The following is a 17,099-nucleotide window of genomic DNA, read 5'->3' on the forward strand; positions in this document are numbered from 1 at the left end:
TGTGGGACATGACACCAAACTTTGCGCTTAGGATGTCCTTGGGGGTGGTGCCTGTATCCAAAAAATTGAGGGAGGGAAGACTACAGTGATTTGGGCATGTCCTTAGGCGACAACCGTCAGATGCGGTCAGGAGGGTAGAGTCGATTATAGTCGACGGCGCCAGAAGGAGAAGACGACCAAGGAGGAAGTAGGTAGACTGTTTGAGATCTGATTTGAAGGATTTAACCCTTACCGAGGACATGACCTCTGACAGGAAAGTATGGAGACTTAAGACCAGGGTAGCTGAGTAGTGTGGACCACAACCATAGGGTGTAGCACCTCTGTCTTCTTTTTTAATGCCTTTTGTAGTAATTTCCATGACTTCTACTTTTTATACGGTTCAGTCATTGGAATTTATGAAGGCTTAGAACTAGGGTAGCGGAGTAGTGTTGCCTTAGTTTAGGTTTTAACCCATTTGAGTTTATACCTTCTCGTAGCTTGCTATCACTGACTACTGGGTATCATTCTCTTCATGTTTCCTCTTTTTAAATTTAGTTAGGACTTACCTTTTCTGTCCATATGCAGAGATTTTTACGCAGAGATTTATTTGCAGGGATTACTTCCTATTACAGATGCGCATTTGAAGACTGCATATGAAGTCTGTTCAACTATGTATTTATTTATTTTATACATGCATCGTATTTTATCTTTATTTTTAATTTTCTGATTGCTGGAGGTCTTCCACGGAAGTTGCTCTCTACTTGGCGTTGGGGGCAGCCTACTACCCTACCTCCCTCTTACCTCATTGCATATGGGAATAGGGTTTTGTTGTTGTTGTTGTTGTTTTTTAAGCCTTCATTATTTTCTTGTTGGTCATTCTATTACAGAATATGATGGTTTTATTTAAATTTATGTGTTGGTCCTAATTCACAACCTTAAATTGAACAAATATACTAAAAAAAGTCAGACGGAACTCTACTTCAAACGCATTAACATTAATGTGAATTAATTCTACGGTACCATTTTGTCATCCTCAAGAGTCATGGCTTAGAAGGATCGAAAAAGTCAACTTCTTCTCTATCAAATAACATTCAAAACTCAACCCCTTTTATCACATTTTAAATTCATTAATTTTCAATACCAATTAAGGCTCAAGGCCTTAGATTCATTAAATAAGATCCAAAGAAAAAAATAAAATTAAATAATCATTTTAAAATAAGTATTTATAGCATTTAATTTGAATTGAATTAAGGGTAAAGTTTACAAATGGTCCCCAACTATAAGATACTACTTTATTGAGTCCATTGACTATTAAAAGTTATAAAATAGTCCCCTGACTGAAGTTGTTTTGTTGAGTCCCTCGACTATTAAATGTTAAAAAATGGTCCTCGTCTATTCATTATGTTTCAAACTTGTCTTTTTTCATTAAAAAAAATTAACAATCGTATGAGCAGAATGTTAATATGTTGACTGAGATATGATAGCCATCTAAGAGTATGAGATCAAATTTTGTCATATCTCAGTCAGCAGGTTAGCGTACAACTCAGACTACTATAAAAAATTAATGAAAAATGATGAGTTTGAAACATAATGAATAGTCAGGTGACTATTTTGTAACTTTTAATAGTTGAATGACTCAACAAAGTAACACCAATAGTTGAGGGACCATTTTATAACTTTTATTAGTTAAGGGACTCAATAAAACAATATCTTATAGTTGGGGACCATTTGTGTACTTTACCCATTAATTAATTAGTGAATCAAATAACAATTAGGGGTGTTAAAAAAACTCGAAATTGTTAATCGCAGCTGTTAATCAGTATAACCGTTATATTTAACATGTTAATTAACTGAATCGTTAATACTAAACAATTTTGGTTAACCGAACCACTACAAATGATGGTTAACAATTAAGGTTACAATTACGAATTTTGATAAACGGTTAACTGTTAATAAAATTAAAATTGTAATTATATTTCTAATTTATTATATTTATAAATAACTTAATATAAGTTTCTATTATTTATAATATATATATATATATATAATAAAATTTTGTATACAAATAACTTAATATTTTTTTATTTTTATTTTTTTATTTCTTTGAAAAATATAGAAACTTATTTACACCAATATAATTATATGTTTATTGTTAGGTACTAAGATATTGGGAGATGTACATACTTACATCTGTGTAAGTATGTGTTAAGTGCTACACTTTTTTATTTTATTCACTTACACTAGTGTAGTATGTAACATCCCAAAAACAGGGCTAATGGCTAAAATGTAAGTTTTTGAAACTTTGTGGTCAATTTTAAAAAATTTAAAAGTTTAAGGATTTATTTGGTAAGATTTTTAGTTTCAAGTATTCTAGTAAGATTTTGGATGTTAAGATGTATTAAAGTAATATAAGTTGATTTGTATACGTGTACTTGAGTTCAAAGGTTTAAAAAGAGAGTAAAGTGAGGAAGTTAGCAAAGTTTTGGAAACTTTTTAGGTAAAATGAATAAGTTCTGGGCAAGGGGTATCGGTACTAGATGAACAGTACCGATACTTCAAAGTGAAAATAGGTGATATTTGGGTATGGGTATCGATACTGGATGAACAGTATCGATACCATAAGTTAAAAATTAATGAATCCTTCAAAGAATATCAATACCCAAGTAGTAGTATCGGTACCAGGGGTATTAATACCAATGTTAAAGTATCAATACCATTTTTAGAAATAAATTTTCAGAATGTAGAAAGGGTATCGATACTGAAGTATAATATCGATACCACAATAAGGAAGTATCGATACTGTATCTTGGGTACCGATACTATTCAAAGTGAAATGGTGAATTTTGTGCTTCGTTTAGCTTAAGTTATTGGTGATTGATTTGTAGTATTATGAATTCTGTTATTCATTTAGATCATATATTTGTGTAGATATTGAACGAAGGCAAGATCCAGACGATTCAAAGTTGTAAGATCGATTTAGAGTGCTAAGTGTTTTGCTTTGACTAAGTGAGGCTAAGGTGAGTGCATACTACTATAATATATGGTGATATGGGAAATAAGACTTGTGATGAGTCTATTTCCAATGTTAGATTGCATGATTTTATGAATACAAGTATATTATTGATATGGTTTCTATGTGTACATGTGTACATGAGTACATGCATATGTCTATATGTTACATGCATTGTTATACATGAGTTATGTGTTACATGTTATACTATGTGTTACATGATCTATGTGGATATATGAGAAAATGATATAAGATATGTGATCATGAGCTATGTGAATACATGTCTATGTGATAACCTATGTGAACTGGTATAATTGACCTATGTGATTAAATGAAAAAGTGAGATAAGCTAAATAACATTGACCTATGTGATTAAGTGAGGATATGATATAAGCTATGTGGTATTGACAAAAGTGATTATATGAACATGTGATATAAGCTACGTGACAAGGACTTATGTGATTATATGTCTATGTGATATTGAACAACGTGATTATAGGAATATGTGAAATGTGTAAATGGTAAAGTCCATAAGTATGTGATATGAGAGCTAAAGGTATAATTGGTATGCCAAGAGTTGAGGGTTCTACGCGATTCTTCGGGACAAATCTATGTGGTCATTCGAGACATTTCTACACGGTTTTTCGGATACTATGTCGTCATTCAAGACATTTCTACGTGGCACTTCGGTGCAATTTCTTCGCGGCACTTCGGTGCAATTTATACGAGCTATGGTGACAGCATTTGTGCACAACCTCAATGCACTCACATACCTTAAGTTCTCAATGATATACATGGGCTATTAAAAGAAAGGATATAAATGAACAGTGAATGATAATGATAATGAGAATGATGTTGATGATATATATATATATATATATATATATATTTATATATGCATATATGCTTTTGTTATATGAAATGTTCCATAGTTTCTTTATATGATTTTATGATATATTTAGAATATATCTAAGTGTTTTAGGATTTTATTTCTCAAGAATCTACCATGGGATGTTAAAAAATAACATGAATAAACAATGCATAATATTACATGTTCTTGTTGGGGGAAATGTATGATAGTTTATGTACTTATTATGTTTATAAAAGTTAATTATGAAATTGAATGTTTTAATGTTATAATTATGCATTATATGCCTCACTAAGTCAAAGACTTAGCGTGTGAGTGTTTCACACGTAGGTACAAAGAATTAAGGAGATTAAAGCTAAGCAAGTGAGGACAACATACCCTACTTGAAATCAGATTAGAAACAATTTGAACTTTATGTATTTTGTTATGTTAAGTTTACTTGTTATGTAATTAAATGTTTAAATCATGTATGCTCTGATCGGTTTTATAAAACCATGTGATTGTATTTAATTTAAATTATTCAGTTTTATTTTAATGTTAATTTAAATTTTCAACTATCTTGTAAAAGTAAATGATTTGAAAATCAAAGTGATACCTCGGATTCGTATCCGGGTTGGATATGGGTTGGGGTGTTACATTTAATGGTATCAGAGCCATGGTTTAGTCGATTCTAGGCATAAACTGAAGTCAATTGTGTTTTAAAAATATATACATGCCAACAAAATTGTGAAAATTTCTGATCTGATAGAATAATGAGTATGCTGTCTTGCTAATAGGGTTAAATGTTATTGTTTTATTAGTTTCCTGATCACGAGAGCTTCTGAAGTAAAGCTGGAGATAGATGACATGAAGGTAGTAGTAATTCACCTGCCCTCCCTGGTTAGGCAAAGTAAAGAGCAGACACCTCAAGGTGTGTCTATACAAGATCAGGGGGTATTTTTCAGGAAGTTGAACGTTATTCTGACGCGTTTCCAACCTCATGCTCCCTCAATTCCTAGAATGAATGTAGCAAAAGAGTTAAAAGGGTCAGGAGTACCCTAATTCAAGGGTGAAGCTGAGGAAGGTTCTGTCGTTGCAGACCTTTGGTTAAATGACGTGAAAATCATGTTAGTATGTCTCCACTGTTTTGAAGTGGAGAAGTTAAATGGAGTAGTTTCGTTACTTCGCGGGCAAGCTAGGGTATGGTGGAAAAATGTCACCATCAGAATGTCAAGTGATCAAGTGACGTAGTTGTTGTTTCTAGAAAAGTTCAAGAATAAGTACATGAGTGATCAATTTATTAGGCAAATGAAATAATAATTCATGAGCTTGAAGCAAGGGAATTATACCGTGTATGAGTACAAGTGTGAGTTTAATAAGTCTACATCGATTTGCTGTTGAGCTGATTCCGACTGAGAAGGATGCATGCGATTGGTTTGTTGAGGGCTTGCGTCCTAGATTGAAAGAAATGTTAATAGTTTTGAATATGTCCTTGTTTCAAGAAGTGGTTAATTGCGCTAAAGCTCTAGAGAGATCTCAGAATGAGAGGTATCAAGAAAAAAATCTTAGATGATTAAGAGAACTAATGCTTCATCTAGTTCAGCACCATCAAAGAGAAGCAGAGATTCTGGTTTTCAACCTCAGACTAGGTATGAGTCAACTGCTTCTTCTGTAAGAAGATCAAATTTAAGTCAATCGAGGTAATGTCAACATTGTGGAAAGAATCATACCAGTGTATGTCGAGTGGTCTCCGGAGCCTGCTTTAGATGTGGTGACACCGAACATTTTATCTGAGATTATCCATTGATGACTGATGAGGCTGCACTAACCGAGGAATCTGCTATGGTATCTCAGATAGGTAGAGGCAGAGGTCGAGGAAGAAATCATTCTGAGTCATAGACTCAAAATGAGATGCGTTCAACTGCCCGAGTTTACAATATAAGGACTAATGAAGATCACGATGATTCAGATATCATTGATGGTATTTTTCAATTATGTGGTAAATTAGTTTTGGTTTTGATAGACCCGAGATCAACATATTTATACATTAATAGCAAATTGGTGAGAGAATTGAAAATTCTGATTATAAGCAACAAGTAACAATGTGATAGCGACTAAACCAATAGGGCATGGTTCTCGTGTGAATAAGTTGTGTCGAATTCGTTTGAGGTACGAGAAAATTATTTTGAAAAACATATAAAGAGCAAAGAATGGTTAATTAATATGAAATAATATAGAACAAAGTTTTGTGCAAGTAGTGCTAACTATCAAGGTTATGTGAGGGTAAGTGTAATAGAGTTAAAAAGATCAGAAAAAAATGTCAGGTTAAGCTAATCAAGTATGACATGGATTTGTTTAAGGTTGTGTATCTTGGACATGTAGATGTAGTCAAGGAGATAAGGATTTGTATATATGAAGGAAGCTTGAGATATAGTAGAAAATTATGAGATGATAAAAAGAATATTTATATTTATTTATAGATTAGTATAAGTAGAATTTGGAAACGATTATATGTATTGTAATTCGAATAAGGATTGAACAAGAGTAAAGGCTTTGTCTATATTACAAAGCAATTAGAGATTTATGAAAGAAATCAACTGACTTGTGATATTGAGTTAGTGATGATTGGGGTTACCGTGTTAATAGAACCCTATTATCTACATGGTGAATGATATTATACGAATTTCTAAAGGTCGAATGTAGATGTAGAATCGAAGGAGTGAAAAGACAAGTTTATTAACTACAAACACGAAATATTAGAGTAAAAGAAGCAACATGAGAACATTAGAAGATATGTGTAGACAATATTCCCATCTATTTGTGCAGAGGAAAATTTTCTTAAGGGGAGATTAGTAAAATCCCAAAAACAGGGCTAGTGCCTAAAATGTAAGTTTTTGAAACTTTGTGGTCAATTTCAAAAATTTAAAAGTTTAGGGATTTATTTGGTAAGATTTTTAGTTTTAAGTATTCTAGTTACATTTTGTATGTTAAGATGTATTAAAGTAATATAAGTTGATTTGAATATGTGTACTTGAGTTCAAAGGTTTAAAAAGAGAGTAATGTGAGGAAGTTAGCAAAGTTTTGGAAAATTTTCGGGTAAAATGAATAAGTTCTGCAAGGGGTATCAGTACTGGATGAACAATACCAATACTTCAAAGTGAAAATAGGTGATATTTGGTTCTGTGTATCGATACTGGATGAACAATATTGATACTATAAGTTAAAAATTTATGAATCCTTCAAAGAGTATCAGTACCCAAGTAGTAGTATCGGTACCAGGGGTACCGATACCAATGTTAAAGTATCAATACCATTTTTAGAAGTAAATCTCCATAATGTAGAAAGGGTATCGATACTGAAGTATAATATCGATACCACAATAAGGAAATATCGGTACTGTACCTTGGTACCGATACTATTCAATGTGAAATAGTGAATTTTATGCTTCGTTTAGCTTAAGTTATTGGTGATTGATTTGTAGTATTATAAATTCTGATATTCATTTAGATCGTATATTTGTGTAGATATTGAACGAAGGCAAGATCCGGACGATTCAAAGTTGTAAGATCGATCTAGAGTGCTAAGTGTTTTGCTTTGACTAAGTGAGGCTAAGGTGAGTGCATAATACTATAATAAATGGTGATATGGGAAATAAGACTTGTGATGAATCTATTTCTAATGTTAGATTGCATGATTTTATGAATACAAGTATATTATTGATATGGTTTCTATGTGTACATGAGTACATGCATCTGTCTATATGTTACGTGCATTGTTATACATGAGTTGTGTGTTATATGTTATACTATGTGTTACATGATCTATGTGGATATATGAGAAAATGATATAAGCTATGTGATCATGAGCTATGTGAATACATGTGTGTGTGATAACCTATGTGAACTGGTATAATTGACCTATGTGATTAAATGAAAAAGTGAGATAAGCTAAATAACATTGGCCTATGTGATTACGTGAGGATATGATATAAGCTACGTGGTATTGACATAAGTGATTATATGAACATGTGATATAAGCTACTTGATAAGGATTTATGTGATTATATGTCTATGTGATATTGAACTACGTGATTATAGGAATATGTGAAATGTGTAAATGGTAAAGCCCATAAGTATGTGATATGAGAGCTAAATGTATAATTGACATGCCAAGAGTCGAGGGTTCTACGCGATTCTTTGAGACAAATCAATGTGGTCATTCGGAACATTTTTACGTGGTTCTTCGGGATAATACTATGTGGTCCTTCAAGACATTTCTACCTGTCACTTCGGTGCAATTTCTACGCGGCACTTCAGTGCAATTTATACGAACTGTGGTGACAACATTTGTGCACAGCCTCAATGTACTCATATACCTTAAGTTCTCAATGATATACATGGGCTATTAAAAGAAAGGATATAAATGAACAGTGAATGATAAAGATAATGAAAATGAGAATGATGTTGTTAATGATGATGATATATATATAAATGCATAAATGCTTTTGTTATATGAAATGTTCCATAGTTTCTTTATATGATTTTATGATATATTTAGAATATGTATAAGTGTTTTAGGATTTTATTTCTCAAGAATGTACCTTAAACAGTGCATAATATTACATGTTCTTGTTGGGGGAAGTATATGATAGTTTATGTACTTATTATGTTTATAAAAGTTAATTATGTAATTACATGTTTTAATGTTATAATTATGCATTATATTCTTCACTAAGTCAAAGACCTAGCGTGTGAGTGTTTCACATGTAGGTACAAAGAAGCAAGGAGATTAAAGCTAAGCAAGTCAGGACAACATACCCTACTTGAAAGTCAGATTAGAAACGATTTGATCTGTATGTATTTTGTTATATTAAGTATACTTGGCAAGTAATTAAACATTTAAATTGTATATGCTCTGATCGGTTTTGTAAAACCATGTGATTGTTTTTAATGTAAATTATTCAGTTTTATTTTAATGTGAATTTAAATTTTCAACTATCTTGTAAAAGTAAGTGATTTGAAAAGTCAATGTGACACCTCATATTCGTATCCGGGTTAGATACAGGTTGGGGGTGTTACATTTAATGGTATCAGAGCCATGGTTTAGCCGATTCTAGGCATAAACTGAAGTCAATTGTATTTTAAGAATATATACATGCCAACAAAATTGTGAAAATTTCTTATCTGATAGGATAATGAGTATGATGTCTTACTAATAGGGTTAAATGTTATTGTTTTATTGGATGTCTGATCACGAGAGCTTCTTAAGTAAACGGGGGATAGAGGACATGAAGGTAGTATTAATTCACCTGCCCTGGCCTGGCAAAGTTAATAACAAACACCTCAGGGAGTGTTTGTACAAGATCAAGGGGTATTTTTCAAGAAGTTGAACGTTATTCTGATGCGTTTCCAACCTTATTCTCCCTCAATTTCTAGAATGAATGTAGTAAAAAAGTTAAAAGGGTTAGGAGCACCCTAATTTAAGGGTAAAGCTGAGGAAGGTCCTGTTGTTGTAGACATTTGGTTAAATGACGTGAAAATCATATTAGTATGTCTCCACTATTCTGAAGTGGAGAAGTTATATGGAGTAGTTTCGTTACTTCGCGGGCAATCTAGGGTATGGTGGACAAATATCACCATCAGAACGTCAAGTGACGTGGTTGTTGTTTCTAGAAAAAAATTCAAGAATAAGTACATCAGTGATCAATTTATTAGGTAAATGAAATAAGAATTCATGAGCTTGAAGCAAAGGAATTATACTGTGTATGAGTACAAGTGTGAGTTTAATAAGTTGAATCAATTTACTGTTGAGCTGATTCCGACTGAGAAGGATGCATACTATTGGTTTATTGAGGGCTTGCATCCTAGATTGATTGAAATGTTAATAGTTTTGAATATGTCATTGTTTCAAGAAGTGGTTAATTGCGCTAAAGCTCTAGAGAGATCTCAGAATGAGAGGTATCAAGAAAAAAAATCTTAGATGATTAAGAGAACTGGTCCTTCATCGAGTTCAGCACCATAAAAGAGAGGTAGAGATTCTGGTTTTCAACCACAGACTAGGTCTGAGTCAGCTGCATCTTCTGCAAGAAGATCAAATTTAAGTCAATCGAGGTAATATCAACATTGTGGAAAGAATCATACCAGAGTATATCGAGTGGTCTCCGAAGCCTGCTTTAGATGTGGTGACACCGAACATTTTATCCGAGATTGTCCATTGATGACTGATGAGGCTGCACAAACCGAGGAATCTGCTATGGTATCTCAGAGAGGTAGAGGCAGAGGTCGAGGAAGAAATCTATCTGAGTCAAACACTCAACATGAGATGCGCTAAACTGCCCGAGTTTACAATATAAGGACTAATGAATATCACGATGATCCAGAGATCATTGTAGGTACTTTTCAATTATATGGTAAATTAGTTTTGGGTTTGATAGATCCGAGATTAACATATTTATACATTAATAGCAAATTGGTGAGAGAATTGAAAATTATGATTAGAAGCAACAAGTAACGATATGATAGTGACTAAACCATTCGGGCATGGTTCTCGGGTGATTAAGTTGTGTCCAATTTGTTTGAGGTACAAGAAACTTATTCTAAAAAACATATAAGGAGCTAAGAATGTTTAATTAATATGAAATAATATAGAACAAAGTTCTGTGCAAGTAGTGTTGACTATCAAGGTTATGTGAGCGTAAGTGTAATAGAGTTAAAAAGATCGGAAGAAAATGCCAAGATAAGCTAATCAAGTATGACATGGATTTGTTTAAGGTTGTGTATCTTGAACATGTAGATGTAGTCAAGGAGATAAGGATTTGTATGTAGTAGAAAATTATGAGATGATGAAAGAATATTGATATTTATTTATAGATTAGTATAAGTAGAATTTGGAAAAGATTATGTGTATTGTAATTCGAATGAGGATTGTACAAGAGTAAAGGTTTTGTCTATGTTGCAAAGCAATTAGAGATTTATGAAAGAAATCAAATGACTTGTGATATTGAGTTAGTAATGATTGGGGTTATCGTGTTGATAGAACCCTATTATTTACGTGGTGAATGACATTATACGAATTTCTAAAGGTCGAATGTAGATGTAGAATCGAATGAGTGAAAAGACAAGTTTATTAACTGCAAACATGAAAGATTAAAGTAGAAGAAGCAACATGGGAACATTAAAAGATATGTGTAGACAATATCCCTATCTATTTGTACAAAAAAAATTCGAGGACAAATTTTCATAAGGGGGAGAGTAAAGTGAGGAAGTTAGCAAAGTTTTGGAAAATTTTTGGGTCAAATGAATAAGTTCTGGCAAGAGGTACGGTACTGGATGAATAATACCGATACTTCAAAGTGAAAATAGGTGATATTTGGGTCTGTGTATCGATACTGGATGAACATTATCGATACCATAAGTTAAAAATTTATGAATCCTTCAAAGAGTATCAATACCCAAGTAGTAGTATCGGTACCAGGGATACTGATACCAATGTTAAAGTATCGGTACCATTTTTAGAAACAAATTTCCATAATGTAGAAAGGGTATCGATACTGAAGTATAATATCGATACCACAATAAGGAAGTATCGGTACTGTACCTTGGATACCGATACTATTCAAAGTGAAATAGTGAATTTTGTGCTTCATTTAGTTTAAGTTTTTGGTGATTGATTTGTAGTATTATGAATTCCGATATTTATTTAGATCGTATATTTGTGTAAATATTTAACAAAGGCAAGATCCGAACGATTCAAAGTTGCAAGATCGATCTAGAGTGCTAAGTGTTTTGCTTTAACTAAGTGAGGCTAAAGTGAGTGCATACTACTATAATATATGGTGATATGGGAAATAAGACTTGCGATGAGTCTATTTCCAATGTTAGATTACATGATTTTATGAATACAAGTATATTATTAATATGGTTTCTATGTGTACATGAGTACATGCATATGTCTATATGTTACGTGCATTGTTATACATGAGTTATGTGTTACATGTTATACTATGTGTTTCATGATCTATGTGGATATATGAGAAAATGATATAAGCTATGTGATCATGAGCTATGTGAATACATGTGTGTGTGATAACCTATGTGAACTGGTATAATTGACCTATGTGATTAAATGAAAAAGTGAGATAAGCTAAACAACATTGGCCTATGTGATTACGTGAGGATATGATATAAGCTATGTGGTATTGACATAAGTGATTATATTAACATGTGATATAAGCTACGTGACAAGGATTTATGTGATTATATGTCTATGTGATATTGAACTACGTGATTATATGAATATGTGAAATGTGTAAATGGTAAAGCCCATAAGTATGTGATATGAGAGCTAAATGTATAATTGGCATGCCAAGAGTCGAGGGTTCTATGCGATTCTTTGAGACAAATCTATGTGGTCATTCGGAACATTTCTACGTGGTCCTTCGGGACAATATTATGTGGTCCTTCAAGATATTTCTACGTGTCACTTCAGTGCAATTTCTACGCGGTACTTCGGTGCAATTTATACGAGCTGTGGTGACAACATCTGTGCACAACCTCAATTAACTCACATACCTTAAGTTCTCAATGATATACATGGGCTATTAAAAGAATTGATATAAATGAACAATGAATGATAATGATAATGAGAATGATGTTGTTGATGATGATATATATATATGCATATATGCTTTTGTTATATGAAATGTTCTATAGTTTTTTTATATGATTTTATGATATATTTAGAATATGTCTAAATGTTTTAGGATTTTATTTCTCAATAATGTCCCATGGGATGTTAAAAAAAATAACATGAATAAACAATGCATAATATTACATGTTCTTGTTGGGGGAAGTGTATGATAGTTTATGTTCTTATTATGTTTATAAAAGTTAATTATGTAATTGCATGTTTTAATGTTATAATTATGCATTATATGCCTCACCAAGTCAAAGACTTAGCGTGTGAGTGTTTCACACGTAGGTACAAAGAAGCAAGAAGATTAAAGCTAAGCAAGTGAGGACAACATACCCTACTTGAAAATAAGATTAGAAACGATTTGAACTGTATGTATTTTGTTATATTAAGTTTACTTGGCATGTAATTAAATATTTAAATCGTATATGCTCTGATCGGTTTTGTAAAACCATGTGATTATATTTAATGTAAATTATTCAGTTTTATTTTAATGTGAATTTAAATTTTCAACTATATTTTAAAAGTAATTTTTTTGAAAAGTCAATGTGACACATCGGATTCGTATCCGGGTTGGATACGAGTTGTGGGTGTTACATTTAATGGTATCAGAGCAATGGTTTAGCCGATTCTAGGCATAAACTGAAGTCAAATGTTTTTTAAAAATATATACATGCCAACAAAATTGTGAAAATTTCTGATCTTCTCACCACACCATCATTGCTACCATAAATTGTCGTAATACAAACGTGAACCCCCAAAAGACCTTTTAACTGATATTAATTGATCCGTAACTATTTCAACATTGAACACCAAGTCCTTCCAGAGAACCCAAATACGCCCATTAACAGCATACGAATAATTTGAAACTAAACACTAATCCTCAAAATTGTTCCTACTAATATTCGGCACCTTATTTTCTTTCACACTAGTCTCCAGAAGACATATAACATCCATCCGCAAATTATTGATCCTCCTCAACACCTCTGCTTGCTTTGAAGGGGAATTAAACCCCTGCACATTCCAAAAATAGATAATCATGGCAACGAGGACGAACTTCCTCTTGAGGAAACTCATGATCCTCTTGAGAATCCAACCATTGAAGAAAGGGAAGTATCTTATCCAAGAGAGTACAACTATGTAAAGGATGGTGAAATTATAGGTGATCCATCAAAAGGGGTAACAACTCGATCTTCTCTTAGAAATATTTGTAATTATGTTGCATTTATCTCATGCATAGAGCCTAAGAATATTAAAGAAGCATTAAATGATGAACATTGGATTATGGCTATGCAAGAAGAGTTAAATCAATTTGAGAGAAGTAAAGTATGGACATTAGTTGAAAGGCCTAGTAATAAATCTACTGTAGGTACTAGATGGGTATTTAGGAATAAGCTTGATGAGAGTGGTAATATAGTGAGAAACAAGGCTAGACTTGTTGCTCAAGGGTATACTCAAGAAGAGGGCATAGACTATGATGAAACATACGCTCCCGTAGCTAGGATGGAAGCAATTAGAATGTTATTAGCATTTGTATGTTTCAATGAATTTAAATTATATCAAATGGATGTTAAAAGTGCATTTTTAAATGGTTTTATAAAAGAAGAAGTGTTTGCGGAACAACCTCCAGGTTTTGAAGATTCAAATTTTCCGAATCATGTTTTAAAATTGACAAAAGCTCTTTATGGTTTAAAGCAAGCTCCTAGAGCTTGGTATGAAAGATTGTCAAATTTTTTAATTGAAAAAGGTTTTTCAAAAGGGAAGGTTGACACTACATTGTTTTTTAAGCATAAAGGTAAAGATTTATTAGTAGTTCAAATTTATGTTGATGATATAATATTTGGTTCTACTAATGATGTTCTTTGCCAAGAATTTTCTAAGCTAATGCAAAGTGAGTTTGAGATGAGCATGATGGGGGAGCTCTCATTTTTCTTGGGACTCCAAATCAAGCAAAGAAAAGATGACATCTTCATCAATCAAGCTAAGTACGTCAAAGATATGCTCAAGAAGTTTGGACTGGAAAATGGGAAACCTCATGACACTCCAATGAGCTCTTCAACAAAGCTTGACTTAGATGAATGAGGCAAATGTGTAGATGTTAAATTATATAGGTCAATGATTGGATCTCTACTTTATATAACTGCAAGTAGACCGGACATTATGTTTAGTGTTTGCTTATGTGCTAGATTTCAATCATGCCCTAAGGAATCACATTTACTAGCTGTTAAGAGAATCTTTAGATACCTTAAGGACACTCCTAGTTTAGGACTTTGGTATCCTAGAGACTCTAGCTTTAGCTTGCATGCTTTTTTCTGATGCGGATTATGGAGGATGCAAATTAGATAGGAAAAGCACCTCCGGTACTTGTCAATTCCTTGGAAATATGCTAATTTCTTGGTTTTCAAAGAAACAAAATTGTGTTGCATTATCTACCACTGAAGCCGAATACATTTCAGCTGGTAGTTGCTGTGCAGAAGTTTTATGGATGAAACAACAACTTTTTGATTATGGAATTGAAGTAGGTACCATTCCTATCAAGTGTGACAACACTAGTGCTATTTGTCTCACTAAAAATCCCATCCAACACTCTAGAACTAAGCACATTGAAATAAGACATCACTTCATTAGAGACCATGTCACTAAGGAAGATGTAGTTCTAGAATTTGTTGATACTTTGCACCAATTAGCGGATATCTTTACAAAACCTTTAGACAAGGAACAATTTTGGACACTTAGGAGAGAATTAGGTTTGACCAATCTATCTTCACTGAGTGTTTAAAATAATTTTAGCACTTTTAATAATAAATGAAAAATGCTTATAATAGTAATTTTTGATTGCTAGGGGGAGTTTATGATTCTTGATGAAAATTTAATTTTATGTTCAAATATCGTTTAAAGATTAATTGAATTGTTTGAACATGATTAATTTTCAATATATGAGTTGCCAATACCACTAGAGGAAATTAATTTAGCATTTTGGATGTTTAAAATCGGATTTTAGCATTTTGGTGCAGAGGGAATCGATACCCCCTTGAGGGAACCGATTCCCCCTTTGAAGGGGAACCGATTCCCCCCACAGGGGAATCGATACCCCCTGAGATTCTGGTTATACACGGGCAGAACCCTTCAAAATCCTCAAAAACCCTCTATTTTCTTCCTTCCGCCGTTTCTCACCCTCTAAGCACTCAAATCTCCATTTTTGCCTCAAATCAATGTTTTTAATCGGAATTCACTTCAAATATCATCCTCTAAACCTGCTGGAATCATCAAAAACGTGCAAACTTCATCTAATCTCACTCAAATCCGAAATCATTCAAGGTATTTTTCAAAACTTCTTTTTATCAATTTATGAACATAGAACTAGTTTTAATTAGTTCTAGGTTGAATTTTTGATCGGGCATTGATTATTTAGTGATTAGAAACTAGATATTACAACTAATTTCATCAAAAACACAAGATTTTTTTTCAAACTTTTCTAAATTTCGAAATAAAAAAATTTATTAATTTTCAAATTATTGTGTTTTGATTAAATTATGTTGTTATTATGAAAACTATACATATATTGTTTCTCAAAACCATATTTTTCAAAAGTTTTTCAAAAACTTTTCCCATTAGGATTGATTTAGAGAACCTTGAAATATTGAGGACTCAATTGAGTTTTGGGATTGATTGAATTGCATACATGTGTTTTCTAAATTACAGGTTATCAATTCTATTCCGATTTCCTAAACCATGTCCAATCCTAAATGTGCTAGGTCATCATCTAGTCGTTCACACCGTCAACCAAATCCACCTCCAAATCCTCCTCCTATTCCAATTTCTAATCCTAATCCCATTGATCCTAACTTGACCATCCAAAATTCGTGTTTCAATCATCCTGGTCCTAGAAATCATCGTTTTTGGTATTATCAATATTTCGACTCTTATAAAATTCGGGAAGAACGTATTCCTTCTCATCAAGCTATGTTAGCTATCAATTTTAAATATCTTCCTCTTTTACAAGAGTGGAAATTTGATAAACTCTTTGACCTTGAACCCATCGTTTACCATCAACTTGTTCGTATTTTCTATTCTAATGCCGTTTGTGTTAAAAACCAAACTGAAACCGAAACCATAGGAATTCGTTCCTACCTTCTAGGACAATTATTATATATTGACTCGGCTTACATAGCCAATATATTCCGATTAGATAATGATGGTATTTCAAATGAAAAACAGGTTTTAGGATCTCGTTATAAAAGAAGGGATAGTGCAAGGTCCTAGACCTTCATGAACATTTTCTTCATTTAATGATTTCTTGGTGGTTTCGACCATCCGGAGGTCGTTATTCTACTCTTAGAGCCTTAGATCTTTGGTGGTTACATTGTTTCGAAAATAATATTAAAATCAACCTACCTCATATTATTTTTGCTGAAATTGTTGAAACCGTAAATCTTGTTCCTAACAAAAAAACTCTGTTAATCTCTTGTTTACGGTTGCATTTTGAGTAATCTGTTTTCCAAAGTTGGGCTTAGAGTCGGTCTAGATGCCGTTTTCCCCCTTAAGAAACAAATTAACCTTCTTTTCTTAACG

Source organism: Hibiscus syriacus, unplaced genomic scaffold (genome assembly GCF_006381635.1).
Source record: "Hibiscus syriacus cultivar Baekdansim isolate YM2019G1 unplaced genomic scaffold, ASM638163v2 tig00112215_pilon, whole genome shotgun sequence".
Lineage (NCBI taxonomy): Eukaryota > Viridiplantae > Streptophyta > Magnoliopsida > Malvales > Malvaceae > Hibiscus > Hibiscus syriacus.